Source organism: Lonchura striata, unplaced genomic scaffold (genome assembly GCF_046129695.1).
Source record: "Lonchura striata isolate bLonStr1 unplaced genomic scaffold, bLonStr1.mat Scaffold_97, whole genome shotgun sequence".
In the NCBI taxonomy this organism is placed as follows: Eukaryota; Metazoa; Chordata; class Aves; order Passeriformes; family Estrildidae; genus Lonchura; species Lonchura striata.
Window position 1 is genome coordinate 1,054,578 of NW_027461192.1, and position 16,031 is coordinate 1,070,608.

Genomic DNA, 16,031 nt, shown 5'->3' on the forward strand with positions numbered 1-16,031 from the left:
TGGTTGCTATGTGACTTGTACTATTATCTTAAAAGTATCTTTATGATCGATACATGCCTGTCCAGCTGGCCTTGCAGTTAGAACAGCTTAGTACCCCTTTGTTGTTCTCTATCTACTTCTACATACCAAGCAGTTTCAATATCCTGCTTTCTGCACACCATCTACTCTTCAGGGCCATGCGAACTTTGCAGCAGTCACGTAGCCCTCCCTATTTGGATTAATTTTACAGTGTCATGTCCCTTGTCGTTCAACCATTCCTCTGTCAGGCTCTCTTCACACCTTGTCCTCCTCCTCCTCCTGTTCATCTTCCTTTTCCTCCTCCTCCTCATCATGTCCTCTGCATCTTAATCCTTTTCCTCATCCTCATCCTCCTTGTCATTTTCCTCCTTCTCCTCCTCCTCCTCATCCTCATTCTCCTCTTCCTCCTCGTTCTCCTCCTCCTCCTCATCATCCTCCTTGTCCTCGTTCTCTCTTTTCCTCCTCCTATTCCTCCTTCTCAGCTTCCACCTCCTCTTCGTCGTCATTGTCGTGGTCGTCGTCCTCCTCGTCGTCCTCCTCGTCCTCCTCATCATCATCCTCCTCCTCATCCTCATTCTCCTCTTCCTCTTCGTTCTCCTCCTCGTCCTCATCATCCCCATGTTTTTGTTCTCTCTCTTCCTCCTCCTATTCCTCCTCCTCATCTTCCACCTCCTCTTCGTCGTCGTCGTCGTCGTCATCCTCCTCCTCCTCTTTCTCCTCCTCGTCCTCCTCCTCGTCCTCCTCCTCATCCTCCTCCTCCTCCTCCTCGTCCTCGTCCTTGTCATCCTCATCCTCCTCCTCCTCGTCCTCCTCCACCTCCTCCTCCACCTAGTCGTCCTCCTCATCCTCGTCCTACTCGTCCTCGTCCGTCTCCTCCTCTTCCTCCTCCTCCTCGTCCTCCTCATCCTCGTCCTTCTCTTAGGCCTCGTCCTCCTCGTCCTCCTCCTTGTCGTTTTCCTCGTCCTCCTCCTCGTCCTCCTCATCCTCCTTGTCCTCCTCCTCCTCCTCCTCCTCCTCCTTCTCCTCCTCCTCCTCCTCCTCTTCCTCCTCCTCTTCCTCCTCCTCCTCCTCCTCCTCCTCCTTATCCTCCCTCTCCTCCTCCTCCTCCTCCTCGTCCTCCTGCTCCTCCTCCTCCTCGTCTGTGTGTGGTTCTCAGGATTCAATGACTCTAGGATTCCAGGAACCTGGAACTCTGGGATTCCATGGCTCTGTGACCCCATGGATGGATTCAGGACTGTCTCCAAGGCCACAAGGGAACGTTGGTGCCAGCGGGAGGGGCTGCAGTGCAGGGGCACCAACAGCTGAGAGGCGACTGCAGCTGCTGCTGCTGCTTCTGCTGCTGCTGCTGCTGCTGCTGCTGCTTGTGGGGGTGCTGCTGGCAGGGGCAGGGCCCTGGTGTGTTTGAGCGTTGCCATCTCAGCCTGTGAGCTCCTGGGAGCTCAGGACAGGGCCAGGACTGACCCAGGTTGGCACTGCACTTGAGGACAGACACAGAGAATGGAAAGTGCCCATGGAGTGGTTTCGAGCAGGTCTGTGGGAAGGAGGAGGGAGGGAGGATGAATCCCCTGCCCAAGGCTGACAAGGGAAGGCTTTGGGAGGGAAAGCAAGCCTTGACCTGACACAAAGCCCTTCAAGGGCTCAGTTGCCCACGCTGAGCAGGATTTCATCGCGCAGAACTGACAGGGCCAGATCCAGGGATGGGGAGGACATCGGGGCAGGCTTCAGGTGAGCAAATTCTGCAGTGCTAACAAAGAGAGAGACTACAGCCAGGTGAGGGAGGCAGGTGGGAAAGGCTTTGTGCCGTCCCTGCTCAGAAGGGATCCTCAGCACAGCCCTGACGATCTGTACATAGGAGAAAACAATGAACACAAAACAACAAAAAGATAAACTGCTAGTAACCACAAGAAGCTCAAGTTCCCTGAGGTGTGAATTGGCGCAGGAGAGCTTGAGGATCTGTGGGATATCACAGAAGAACTGGCCCAGGGCATTGCCATGGCACAGGGGCAGGGAAAATGTATTGGCTGTGTGCAGCAGAGCATTGAGAAAGGCACTGGCCCAGGCAGCTGCTGCCATGTGGGCACAAGCTCTGCTGCCCAGGAGGGTCCCGTAGTGCAGGGGTTTGCAGATGGACACGCAGCGGTCATAGCACATAATGGTCAGGAGGGAATACTCTGATCCAAGGAAGAAGATAAGCAGAGAAACCTGAGCAGCACATCCTGTGTAGGAGATGTTCCTGGTGTCCCAGAGGGAATTGTGCATGGCTTTGGGGACAGTGGTGCAGATGGAGCCCAGGTCGCTGAGGGCCAGGTTGAGCAGGAAGAAGAACATGGGTGTGTGCAGGTGGTGGCCGCAGGCTACGGCGCTGATGATGAGGCCGTTGCCCATGAGGGCAGCCAGGGAGATGCCCAGGAAGAGGCAGAAGTGCAGGAGCTGCAGCTACCGCGTGTCTGCCAGTGCCAGCAGGAGGAAGTGGCTGATGGAGCTGCTGTTGGACATTTGCTGTGGCTGCACATGGGCACCTGTTCATGGAGAAAGGACAGGGACAAGTCAGGAGAGGCTGCTTGGAGCCAAACCTGGGCCATTCCCTGCAGCCTGTCCTGCTGGGACTCACCCACCCTTGTTCCTGCTCTGGGAAAACCTTCACCCAGGTCCCTGCCTGAGCTCCAGTTGTGCTGGCTGAGTGTGCCAGGAGCAGCCAGGGCAGTGTGTGGGGGCTCTCAAGGAGCCATCCCTGCCCTGCTGCCCTGGGTTTGTGGCCATGTGGCAGAGGGACAAGGCTGGATATTCAGGATTTGTCAGGGGAATAACTCCTGATGCAGAAAGGCTTGGTACCATCTGCATTCAGACTTCTAAAGGAATTTCACTTTATTTCTAAAGGAAATAGATGGCAGGAGCTGGTTTTAGGAATTGTTTTCTTACCCACTCACCATTCCTGGCCCTCTGAGGTCAGAAATCCCCAGCATTCCTGCTGCACTCAGAGTTTGCCACTGAGAGATGTGAGAGGTAAAGGATTCCCTGTGGCTGAGGGAAGCTGAGGGGCTGGATGGGCTTGTTCCCCCAGCACTGCTCTGTTCAGCCCCCTCTGCTTCCCTGAGCATCTCCCTGAGCCTGGACATCCCCTCCTGAGAGGTGCCTTGTCCCTGCCAGCGCTCACAGAGCCCATCCCACCCTGTGTGCCCTCGGCCCGGCCCTACAGAAACCTGCCTGTGTGCAGGGCCCTGGCTGGGACAGGCTCTGTGTGCAGCTGGGCAAGGGCAGCTCAGGAGAGCCCTGCTGGGCCCTGCAGAGGTGATGCTGCTGCTGCCCAGGGCTGAGGAGGGGCTGAAGGCCCTTTGGGAGGCTCCCAGAAGAGACACTGACCACCCAAAGTCACAGTTCTGGAGTCTCTGTAAATGTTCAAACATTCCTTTGATGATGCTGTGCATCCCTTTCAACTCAGAATGTTCTGTGATTCTGGGATTACAATTCCTGTTCTGCTTCTCTCATCCCCCTGTTGTCTATAATCAAAAGAGAAAAAAAGAACCCTTGCAACAGTGTTAGAACAGTGAAGTTAAAACCAGAACTTCATTGGAACCTTCCAGGTGTCCCAGTGGGGATGAGGCACACCCAGCCCCTGATTTCAACAATTTGTTAATGTTGATTATTTAGGATATTTAACAGGAACATCCAATGGGAGATTCATTACCCAGTTACACAACCCTGGCTCAACCCACTGGAATAAGTCCAGGGCCTTTCTTTGTCCCAGTTTTTCTTATCAGTGCTCACATTCAAAACCCAAAATACTCTTCTTGTGGGTTCTTTCTCTGATAAAAAGATTATATAGCACTTTAAAAATGTATTTAGACAGGTTATAGTTCTAAAATCTAAGAGAAGGTAAGGAAACATACTAGAGTTAATTAAGGATCATAAATATATAAAATATATAATAGTAGTTAAAAAGAGTTATTTAAGAGTTTAATAGAGTTAGTTAAGGATTATAATTTTAAAACTACGTAACAGTAATTTACAGAACTATGAATATATGAAAAATATATAAAAAGCAAAAATATTTTTATCATCATCACAAATTTATCATCTTTCTCCAAGCAGAAAATTGAAAACACTCTCAGGAAAGCTCCTGACCTTTACAGCAATCCCAGGCTTACCTCCTTTGGGAAGTGTCCTCCGGAGCTGTGCCCAGGCTGGTCTGGAGCTGGGAGCAGCCCTGCCCCAGCCAGCCCCTCTCAGCAGCAGCACCTGCCCTGCTCAGGGTGGCTCCTTCCCCCCACAGCTCCTGGCCAGCGCTGGGAGCAGCTCCAGGGCCGGCTGAGAGCTGTCCCTGGCAGGCAGCAGAGTCCCTGGCCCAGCACAGCGCCCTGGGCTGCAGGACCCTGCTCTGCAGGACAGCCCTGGGCACCCCTGGCTGCTCTGCACAGGAGATGAGCAGAGAATGCACTCACAGGCTCTGTGGGCATTGGGATGTTCCAGCTTTAGGAGATCACTGCAGGAGCTGCAGCTGCATTGTCCTGCAGCCAGAGGTTCCTGTGCCAAGGGCTGGCAGTGATTCTGCCCCAGGCACTTCTCAGCCCCTTCCCAGCCCTGACTGATTGAAGCTCTCTGTGCCTCTGTGCTGTGCCTGGGCTGGCTGCAGGCAGTGCCCCAGCCCTGCTGGGCTGGCAGAAGAGCTGCTCAGCAAGAGAAATGTGCTTTTGAAGCTCTGCTTGGTTACCAGCATCACCCTCTGTGCCAGGAGCCCGGCCCTGCTCAGCAGCACAGACACAGCACAAGGACTTTAATGACCCTCTGGGGCTTTGTGCTCAGCCCTGAACATCAGGCCCTCAGAGGGAGCTGCAGAAACTCTCCAGAACTCCAAGTCAGAATCCAACTCCAAAGTTTCTTGGACTTTTAATGGGTCCCACTGAGGGACACGACTGAGAAAGTGTCCCCAGGCCCCAGGCAGAGCAGAGAACTGGAGGCACTGATGCCAGGTGGGGACAAAGAGAAGCCAAGTCTTGGTGCCCTGGGGCACAGCAGGGTCTGTGCCACCAAGGGCTGTGAGGAGACACCTTGTCCTGAGGCCCTGGGGCCTCCTGGCACAGCCCCAGCCAGGCTGGGCACTGTCAGCCCCTGGTCCTGCCCTCAGCATCCCCCCATGCCCACATCCCAGTGGCCTCAAGGATCTGCTGGAAGGAGTCCCTGGGGAGCCTTGGTCAGGGATGGCCCTGGGGCCTCCTTCATGCTCCCAGGGACTGCAGGTTTTTCAAAGGACTTTGGCTTTTCCTTTTGCCTTGGAGTCTTTGAGAGGTTTCTGCAATCATGGCCCCAATTATCTACTGTAATTAGTCCCTGGAGAGGCTTTGTACTCACAATCAGTTGGGCTCATTAATGCTTTGAGATACACAACTTTTTTCTGGTACTTTGGATTTTCCTTCCTACATTGAGTGTTTTTTGTGCCATTTTGAGTCTCTGAGAGGTTTTTGTGCAATCCTGGACTCCAATTATCTCCTCCAAGGAGGCCAAGAGGAGCCTGTGTTAAGGATGGACTTCATGGAGGCCCATTAATTCTTTGAGACACTTTTGGGTTTTCTTCTGATTTTGACAATTGGATAGGTTTGTGCAATCTTGTCTCAGGCCCTGAGGTTCCAGGTCTCAGCTCCAAATGCACCACGGGGCTCATTAGGATCAAGCAAGTCCTGACAAACCATGGCTCTGCCTTGATTTCCCTCTTGTCTGGGGCAGTTCATCAGGAAGTTTCTGTAGTGGTTTTGCTTTGCCAATTTGAGATTTCTCGGCCAATTCATCAATTAGTATGGTGGGTTTAGTGTTGGCTAATTACCAGTGCATACACTAGAATATACTTACTCATTTCCTGCTGTGAGGTAGGATTAGGAGAAAGGCAAAGTGGGCTCAAAATTTTAAAAGTGTATAAAGAAAAGTTTATTAACAGCAACTAAAAGAGTGAGTGATGAGGATCAGAACAAAACTTTCAGAACACTTCCCCTCTCTATAAAACTTGACAATGTAAAGCGACAAAACCTAAAATTTTCTGTCACTTTACCACCTCTACAATAGTCTGTCTTCAGTTCAGTTAGGGAGAGAAACTCCTCTTGTTAATGTTATGGAGGCTTATCCACAAGAAAACAGTTATCTCATGGCTTTTCATTTCCAGAAATAGCAGCTGCCTGGAATAATCTGCAATTGTGAAGTCCCTCCAATTTTTTCACAGCCGTTCCCAGAGCTGTGTTCATGAGCCTTGCCAGCTTATGGGGTATTGGTTTAAAGATGAGCTGTTTAAGAGCAAAGGTTCTCTTCATCTCTTTCTGAAATCATCTTCATCTCTGGGAACAGAGGTCTTCTTCTCTCCCTGAGGACACAGGGTCTCATCAGTGTGCTCTCTTTCTCTGTTCAAACTTCTCATGGGATCACAGCTACTACAACATTTGCTTACTTTAGCATGGAGGCCTTTGCTGAAACAAGTCATCTCCCCATACTTTTCAATGTGTTATGGGGAAAAAGAGAGTTTGAGGTATCAACGACATCCTTCTCCATAGCTTTAGCAGAGGATTTCTGCCCCAAGATCAAGGCATCTCCTCATCCCTCCCATACGGGACTCAACTTCCTCTTCCCTGCCCTCGGTGTGTCCATGCTGCTCCTCTGTGTGCCTGCCCTGTGTCCTTTTCTCTCACTGGAGGGAGGATGGCAGCACTGGCAGAGTCAATATCTGCCCGGGGCTGAAGATGGTTCCGTGAGCCCGGCCGGGCTCAGTAGCCAACTTTAATTTTGGCCATGGTTCCTGGACATGAAGGCCAGTTCTTTTCCATAGGAATGAAGGGACAGATCCCCACTGTTTTAGGGGCAGATGAGAGGTGACCACAAGAGGAAAAGGCCAGCCTGAGATGGCAGGTTTTTGTCTTGGAGATACTCTTGCATATAGGGAACATTTTTGGGAGAGTACCGATTTTGGCAATGTGCATCTGAAAAGACTGATGGTTCTTTTCCATAGGAAGGAAAGCACGGAGCCGCAGTGCTCCAGGAGCTGATGAGAAGCAGCCCTTGACATCCTAATACCACCCTGACCTGTCAGGTGGCCACTGGAAGGCCAAGCCAGCCAGACCTGGTCCATGTTTCCCTTGCTTCCATGGGGCCCCACAGTGTCCCAATGGTCCCTTGCTTCCAGGAGGCCCTGAGGTGTCACAATGCCCCCTTGGTGACACCAGGCCCTGAAGGGTCAGAATGGTCTCCATGGTTCCATCAGGCCCCACAGAGTCATAATGGTCTCTGGATCCATGAAGCCCCGTGGTGTCACCATGGCCCCTTGGTTCCATGGGCTCCAGTGGTGCCACAATGATCCCCTTGGTTCCATGAGGTGCCCACAGTGTCACAGTGATCTCCATGGGAAGGAAAGAACCGAGCCCCAGTGTGGCAGGGGCAGCCACATTAGACCAAGGCCAGCCAGACTTGATGGTACTGGCAGATTTTGTCTGGGAACAACCCTTGGATATAGGGAATTTTAGAGGTGGAATCCCAATTTCAGACATGGACACCCAAAGTAGAAGGATGGTTCTTTTCCACAGGAAGAAAAGCACGGAACACCGCTGTTTCAGGGACAGATGAAAGGCTTCCACCAGAGGCCTAAGGCAGCCAGAATTCTCTGTCCTGATAGCTTTTGTCTGAAAGCAACCCTTGGATATAGGGAATTTGGGAAGTGGAACCCCAGTTTCAGCCATTTCTGCATAGATAATAAGGATGGTTCTTTTCCATAGGAAGGAAAGCACAGAGCCCCAGTGTTTCAAAGGCAGAAATGAAGAGAGGTGGCTCTTGAGAGGCCAAGCCAGCCAGACCTGTTTGTTCTGGCAGCTTTTGTCATGGAGAGATCCTTGGATATATGGAATTTGGGAGAAGGTATCTCAATTTTGACCATGAACACCTTGAGAAGAAGAACAGGTCTTTTTAATTGGAAGGAAAGCACTGACCCCAGTATTTTGAAAGCAGGTGAGAGGCATCCCCAAGAGGCCAACGGCAGCCAGATCTGTCTGTCCTGGCAGATTTCACTGGGAGCAATCATTGGATGTACAGAGTTTTGGAGGTGGAATTCCAGTTCTGGCCATGGACGCCTGCTCAGGATGGATGGTTTTTTCCTATAGGAAAGAAAAGCACAAAATCCAAGTGTTCTAGAAGAAGATGAGATGTGGCCAGCCTTAGGCCAAGCCAGCCAGACCTCTCTCTCCTGACAACTTTCATCTAGGGGCTATCCTTGGACATAGGGCATTTTGGAGGTGGAATCTCAGTTCTGGCCGTGTACACCTAGACAGGAAGAAGAGTTATTTTCATTAGGAATGAAAGCACAGAGTCCCAGTGTTTCAGAGGCACATGAGTGTGAGCCCTCAGTAAGCCAAGGCCAGCCAGATTTGTGATTCCTGGCATCATTTTTCTGGGAGCTATCATTGGATATAGGGAATTCTGTAGGCAGATGCCCAATTTTGGCCATGGGTACCTGGTTGAAATGGATGTTTTCTTCCCATAATAAAGAAAAGCACATGGTCCCAGTGTTTGAAAGGCAGATGAGAGGTGGCCTCCGGGTGGCCAAGGCAGCCAGACTTGTTTCTCCTGGCAGATTTCATCTGGGAACAATCTTTGCAATATAAGCAAATTTGCAGAAGGAATCCCAATTTTGGCCCTGGGTCCCTGGAGGAGAAGGACAGTTCTCTCTCATAGGAAGTGAAGCCCAGAGACCCAGTGCTTCAGAGGAGATGAGAAGCAGCTCTAATCATACCAAGGTGTTCAGGTGGACCCCAGGAGGCCCAGCCAGCCAGACCTGTTCCATGTTCCCGTGGTTCTGTGGGACCACACAAAGTCACAATGGTCTCCTTGGTTCCATCAGGCCCTGGAGTGTCACAATGTTCCCTTGCTTCTGCAGTGTCACAGTGGCCCCATGCTTCCATGAGGCCTTGCAGTGTCACATTGGCTTTGTGGTTCCACAAAGCCCTGATGTGTCACAATGGCCCCTCAGCTCTGTGTGCCCTCGCTGTCTCACAACGGCTCCTCTGTGACACTGCAGATGCACAAGGTCACCATGGACCCTTAGTTCCTTGTGATCACTGAATTCCACGGTGGTTTCCTTGATTCCATGAGTCCCCACAGTGCCACAATGATCCCCTTGGTTCCAAAACTTCCCACAGTGTCACAATGGCCCCTTGGTTCCATGAGGATCTGCAGGGTCACACAGGTTTGTGACATTTGTCCTTGCTGCCCCTCATATCCCCCTGCCCCACAAACATCCCCGAGCCCCCCGTGAGGGACAGGCCCTGCTGTGCCAGGCTGGGCTCAGGGCTTGGCCTTTCTGCTTCCCCCAGCCAGCCCAGGCCTTGCTCAGCATTGCAGTTCCCTGCTCTGAGCCTTGGGCTCCCTGCAATCCTGGCCTCAAGGATCTGCTCTCTCCAGTCCCTGGGGAACCATTGGCAGTCCCTGCCCTCACTGGGGCTCTGTGATGCTCCAAGGGACTTGGATTTTTGCTCCTGACTCCTTGAGCAGCTTCTTCAGCCTTCTCTATGTGCCTGAGGATCCTGGACTCAGCTGAAGATCCATTGTAGGGCTCATTAAAGTACACAAAGCCCTCAGTGGGGCGGGCTTCCTCTTCCTGCAATTGTCTACAAGTTTTCAGGCCCTGTACAGCAGATTGGAGTCAGTTTAAAGATTCTTTAAGAAAAGAGATTTAATGGAGCATTAATTATTTATTTTAACAGAGTATTTTTTATTTTCCAGTTCAGAGAAGAGCTGATGGAAGTGATCTTGATGCTCACTGTCTCCTTAGGAGTTCTGGGCATGTAGAAGAATGAGCCCCTTGAGGGATGACCCTCTTTGGACAAGCTGCTCCTCACCCCCAGCCTCACCATGTCTGACATTGCCCACCTGGCACTGACATCCCTGTGCCCTGCAACAGAACCTTGTCCCTGAGCTCTGCAGCTCCATGTCCCAGCCCATTGCACCGTGTCCCACCTGCTCTCCTCAGGGCTCTGCCTGCACACAGGCCCAGGAGAAGTTTTCCTCTTAGGAAGGAAAGAATGGAAAAGCCTGAGCAGGTTTCCTAAACAACAAACCCCACTCAGGAGCCACCTGCTCAGTACAGGCTGTCTGGAGTGGTGTCACCTTTCTACAAGGCACAGTGTGACCAGAAATGACCTCTGGAATCAGAATTGTCTGAGTCTCCCAGCTGAATTCTCTGTCTCTGTCCTTTCCCTGGATCTCTGTTGCAGATGGAAGCTGCTGTTGCCATCCTCACCTTTAAACTCTCTTTGGAATGCAAACAGATGTTCCCAGCTGTGTTAAGCAGGATTTGCTCAATGTTTCTATCAATCTTTTGTGTTCCCCATGGAACGAAGGGGCCATTTTGGCACTGAGAGGGTGACATGGAAGCAAGAAGTCAATGGTGACCCTGGGGTCCCATGGAACCAAGGGGCCCTGGTGACACAGCAGGGCCACGTGGATCCAGTGGTCCATTGTGATACTGTGGGTCCAAGGAGACCATGGAGACACCCCCAGAACTTCATGGAACCAAGGAGTCCATGGTGACCCAGCGGGGCTGCATGGAGCCAATGGTCCATGGTGACACTGCCCATCCAAGGAGGCCATTTGGATACTGTGGAAGCTCATGGAGTGAGGTGGCCATTGTGACACTGAAGAACTTCATGACACCAAATATCCATGGGGACACAGCAGGGTATCATGGAACCCAGGAACTGCTGTTGGCAGTGTGAAAACTCCTGGAACCAGGGGCCGTTGTGGCACTGCAGAACCAACACAGCTGCTGCACCTTGTCCCCTTCCCTGCACAGCTCCTTGGGAGGCACGGCAGGAGCAGCACCCTGGGAGCCTCGGAAATGTCCCTCTGGGATCCATGGCACACACTCCCAGGGCTGGAATTCCAGTTCCCAGCCAGGAAAAGATGTCCCTGCCCTTGAAGGAAAAGCTCTTATGAAAGAGCCAAAAACCAAGTAGAGCAGGATCCTACAGTGACATTTCACTGCCAGCCATCATAACTTCACCCATGATTGTCGTAGCTCATGGATTGGGAATGAAATCAGGGCAGGGTCTTTGGTGGGAGCTGCCCTGGGTCAAGGGAGACACTGAGAGAGAAACAGAGCAGGCAAAGGAAGGCAGGAGAGAAAGGAGGTGTTTTGGTTTGGAATGACAGGTGTCTGCTAAGGAAGGCAAGAGCCTCCCCTGCAATGAAATAATGTAGGCTCTTTCTTTCTGAATTGTTATAAATTTGAAATTAAGGGGGGCTCTCAGGTAAAAATATGGGAGCAGGAATAACAGTTTTTTATTAGGGAAGAAGATGAAAATATGAACAATGCAGCGAACCAGAACAACACTGAGAGAGCCAGAATAAAACCTGACACTCTGTTGAGCAGGTTGTTGGTCGCAGTCCAATTGGAATTGTGTCTGCAGTCCTACAGGAGTGTCAGCTGTGCTTCTCTTAGAGAAGTGATCGTATAGGAAAGGGTGTCTTCCTCTGAAGAGGAAGAGGCAGCTGTTCCTCTGAGAAATCCAGCCCAGAAAAGCTGTGTTGGTGGGCCAGAATCTTAAGACTAGATGCAGGTAGGAATGCTTGGCCCCTCCCTCTGAGCTGGGCATCTCACAATGGGATGTTACAGTTCTTATCAGTCATGCAGTGACATTCAATAGCCCATTATCAGCAAATGTCTGTCCTGAGGGAGGATTGATTGTGGAAGAGATAAGGAAAAACTGCCCACTTAACACAGGATAACTGCCATACAGATGGCAAATAGAACACATCTTGCTTTTCAGTCTGGGACAGGAGGTCACAAACAAAATCAGCTGAGAAGGCGGCACTCTGAAAATCAAATCAGAACTGACAGAAAATGAATGGGACAGAAATCAATAATTCTGATAGTTTTATTTATTATCAAAATAAATCACACCCAGCCAGCCCACACAATCCTGACCCCACAACCTCAAATTTGGATCTAACTTCTCCCAATCACCTTTCCAACCCCATCTCATCCTGGAGGCTGAGGAATTGAGCAATTTTGGCATGGGACTGAGCTGGGAACCAGCCGTTTTGAGGTAGGATTGAGTCACTTTGAGGTGACAGACCAATCCACTTTGGGTTTTGGAGTGCAAAGATATGGAGAATACTACCAGATATCCCCCAAGAAGCCACAAATCCTCCAGAATATGTTCCCAAACAGTAAATTCCACCTCAAATACCTCTTAAATAGTGGGACTTCTGACATCTCTGGTCAATACTCTTTTTAGGCATTTTTCAGGTGTTTTTAAGTGATAAAGACAAATCAGAAGAAAATTAGGTCCAAACCAAAACTAGAGACACCTTGAGCATCCCCTGGACACTGGACAAAACAAACTCAGCAGAAATCAAATTTAATCCTACATAAAATGCCTTTGCTCTTCTCACAAGTCATTTCTGATGGAAACACAAATAAATCCCAAACATTAATAGACCAACAACAGAAGCAATTCTCTGGCAATTCCAAAATTCATCAGTTCCAGCACAGCTCCAACTCAGATGCTGGCAGGTTCCAAAAAAAAAAAACAACCATGGAAATTTGGCCCAATACAGATTATTAAAAGGAAGGGAAAGGTCTGGGTGGCTGTCACAAAGGTGACAGGGACCAAGAAAATAATGATTCTCCTCCCAAGCCCGTGAATTCAGGAGTTATTTGGGAATTTAGCTACATGAGCTGGGCTTCTTGTAGGATTTAAGTAGCCTTGTGTTCCTCACTTTGGGGTGAATGATCCTTGTCAGTCTTGCTGGTATCATTTGGTCCCTTTCCTCCAGTGATTTTAACAAACTTTTTAGAAAAGGACAACAAAATATTTTCTTTACACTGGCCACCCACAACAGCCATTTTCCTAATAAGTTCTCCCAAAAGTCACTCAGAGGAAGCTGCATCCAAGTTTCCAAGAGTTCCTCCAGAAAGAGCCACAAACTCCTCAGAGGAGAGAACCATGCTGTTGTCAAAGGCACTTGGGGTCAGAAAACAGTGCCCTGAACTCACTATGCAAAATAATGTTGCAATCTGGTTAACAAAATTGTTAGAGAGATGCCTCTGCCCAAATTAATGAGCTCAGGAGACCAAATCCAAAGTGGATTTTATTGATCAGTAAATGTGAGGTAGAGAAAGATGCAAAGAAAGAGAAAAGGGGAGAGAGCAAGGGAGTGACAGGGACAGAGATCTCCCCTGGGGAAGGGCAAGTGTGACATTGTCCCCTGTATGCGTGGCCTTCCCAGGGTGGGGTTTTACACCTGAGCCAGTTTGGGTAAGGGGGGTGGTGTTCACCCCCCACCCCGAGCAGGGATTGCCTCACTGTTTCAGGTTACAGTGTCAGATGTAACCAAAAGTGTTTTCAGTCCCCATCTCCATAAACTGTTATCAACAGGTGGGGCAGTGTTCTTTATCTCTTCCATGGCTCAGCCCTGATAACGCCCTCCAGGGCCATCTTCTGTTAATGGGCCATTGAGTGTCATTGCAGCACTGATAAAATTACATCATCCCATTGTGGGATGCTCCGCCCAGGGGGAGGAACCAAGCATTCCTACCTGGATATAATCTCACCATTTGCAACATTGCGAACACCTTGCCTACTGCATTCCCAGAGGACAAGAGCTCCATAACCACGAGTGGACCTTCAGAGCAAGACCAGACCCTTCTACAGGATCACTGCTTTGACAGAATCACGTTCATCACTCGAGCTGGACTGCAGCCACCATTTCATCAGACTGCTACCACCACCCTGACCAACGGGGTGTCAGGTTATATCCCGACTCTGTGAGTTTAAACCAGTGTTTCTGTATCATTGCTTTGATCTTAATTTTCTTATTCAATTGTCATTCTGGCTTAGACTCTCCCTGTTTTGCCTTCAAACCAGTACAAAACTCACTGTGCTCATCCCTTGTTTTCCTCCCAAAACAGGACTTCCCATACCCAAATGTTTGCCAGTTGGAGAATGCTATGAGGAAGAGGAAGATGCCCTGGGACACCAAGGCAGGTGAGGAGGAAGTCAGTGCCCCTTTCCCCCTCTCTCCTGCTCCATCTCCCAGCCCAGCCTGGCCCCTGGCTGCAGGACAGCCCCGCTGCCGGTGCCATCCTGCCGGGGACGCACTGGGGGGATCTCCTTGTCCTTCTCTGTGGCACGGAGGCAAATCCCATCCTCTCCTTGTCCTTCCTCCCCCAGAGCTGAGGATGGAGAGCTGGGAGGACAAATCCCCACGGCAAAACCTTGTGGAAGAGGCCATTTTGAGTGACTCCACAGAACAGGAATCCAACAGGGAGGAAAAGCTCCAGAGATCCCAGAGGAGGAAGGTCTGCAAACCCAGCCCAGGGTGCTCTGAGAAGGAAAGACCCAGCCTGTGCCGGGAAGGTGGACAGAGCTTCAGTCAGAACTTGGAGATGGTGGTGCCTGAGAAGCTTCATGATGGGGAGAAGCCCTACAAGTGCTCGGAGTGTGGGAAGAGCTTCAGGCAGAGCAAAACCCTGATCCGCCACCAGATGATCCACACTGTGGAATGGCCCTACAAGTGTGGGGAGTGTGGGAAGGGCTTCGGTTGGCGCTCAGAACTCATTAGGCACCTACGCATCCACACTGGGGAGAGGCCCTATGAGTGTCCCGAGTGTCAGAAGAGGTTTCACACCAGCTCTGATCTTTTCAAACACCAGCGCATTCACATGGATGAGAGGCCCTTCCGCTGCCCTGAATGCGGGAAGGGCTTCAAGCGTAACTCCACCCTGGTCACCCACCGGCGCATCCACACCGGAGAGAGGCCCTACGAGTGTCCCCAGTCGTGAAGAGCTTCACCCGGAGCTTTCACTTGACCCGACATCAACAGAGGCACCAGTAAGGGAAGCCCCGAGAGCGTCCCACCTGCAGGATGAGCCTCGTGAGCTGCTCCAGCTCCATCTCCCACTGCAGGACCCACATTGGGCACAGGTCTGGTGACCCACATTCCCTGTGATCCATGTTGGGAACAGACCTGGCTGCTTCTCCTTTTGGTTTGGCCCTAATTTTCCTCTGATTCATCTTTATTCTTTAAACACAGCAAAAACAGGGTTAAATTAAAGAAATTGGTCAAAAATATCTGAAGTCCCACGATTTCACAGGAGTTTGAGGGGGAATTTAGGATTTGGGGACACATTCTGTGTGAAGTGCTCCTGTTGCTAAGAGGCAGGAATTTGATCTCACCCTTCTTGTGTTGCTAACAACTCCTCCCTAGACCCAAACCCAAACTCCACCCCTGGGATACCCTATACAAACCCCAGGGCCCTGCCTTTACCCTGTCTTTCAGGGGTAAGAAATGGATTCTGGAACCAAGACCTGTCTCATTTGATCCTGCCACCAGCAGCTGCACCCTCCTTGAACAGTCTGAACTCAACTTCTGGAGGATTTGTGGGTTCTGGGGTGATTTTGGGCAGTGTTCTCCATCTCTTTACATTTCAAAAGCCAAGAGAGATGGATCTGTCACCACAAAACCACTCAATCCCACTGAAAACAACTGAATTTTAAACTTTAAAGGCACAATCCCACCTCAAATTGCATGTTCTGACCTCAAAAAACCACAATCATATACAAAGCTCACTTGATTCCACAGCTGCCAGGGTGAGATGGAGTTGGGAGGAGATTGGGAGAAGTGGGATCTCAGTTTGGAGCAGTGTGATGGGGATTGTGTGGGGCTGGGTGGCTGGAATGTATTTGATAGCAAATAAAACTTTCAGAGTTACTGATTTCTATCCTGTTCATTTTCAGTCAATAGTGTTTGCAGAGTGGCTCCTTCTCAGCTGATTAAATTCCTATAAAAATCCCTTTTTAAAAATCATCTAAGCCAAACAATCTAAAAACTAATATCCAAATAAAACCACCCATCTGCAGCCTCTCCCCTGCCCGGCCAGTGGCTGGGTGGGGAGGGGCAGCCCCACGGCCTGACTGAGGTTGGCCCAAGGGTGGAGGGGACTGAACCGGGCTGGCTCCCTGCAGATGGAAGGGTGGAGAAATCTGGGA

General features: G+C 50.6%; 1 protein-coding gene and 1 pseudogene across 1 annotated transcript in view; both read right to left on the reverse strand.

Moving 5' to 3' along the window:
* The window catches only part of LOC110483730 (uncharacterized), a 116,369-nt gene that overhangs the window by 29,941 nt on the left and 70,397 nt on the right, over positions 1–16,031 (reverse strand). The gene's annotated exons all lie outside the window — the stretch shown is intronic.
* On the reverse strand, positions 1,657–2,514 carry LOC144248859 (olfactory receptor 14A16-like; annotated as a pseudogene).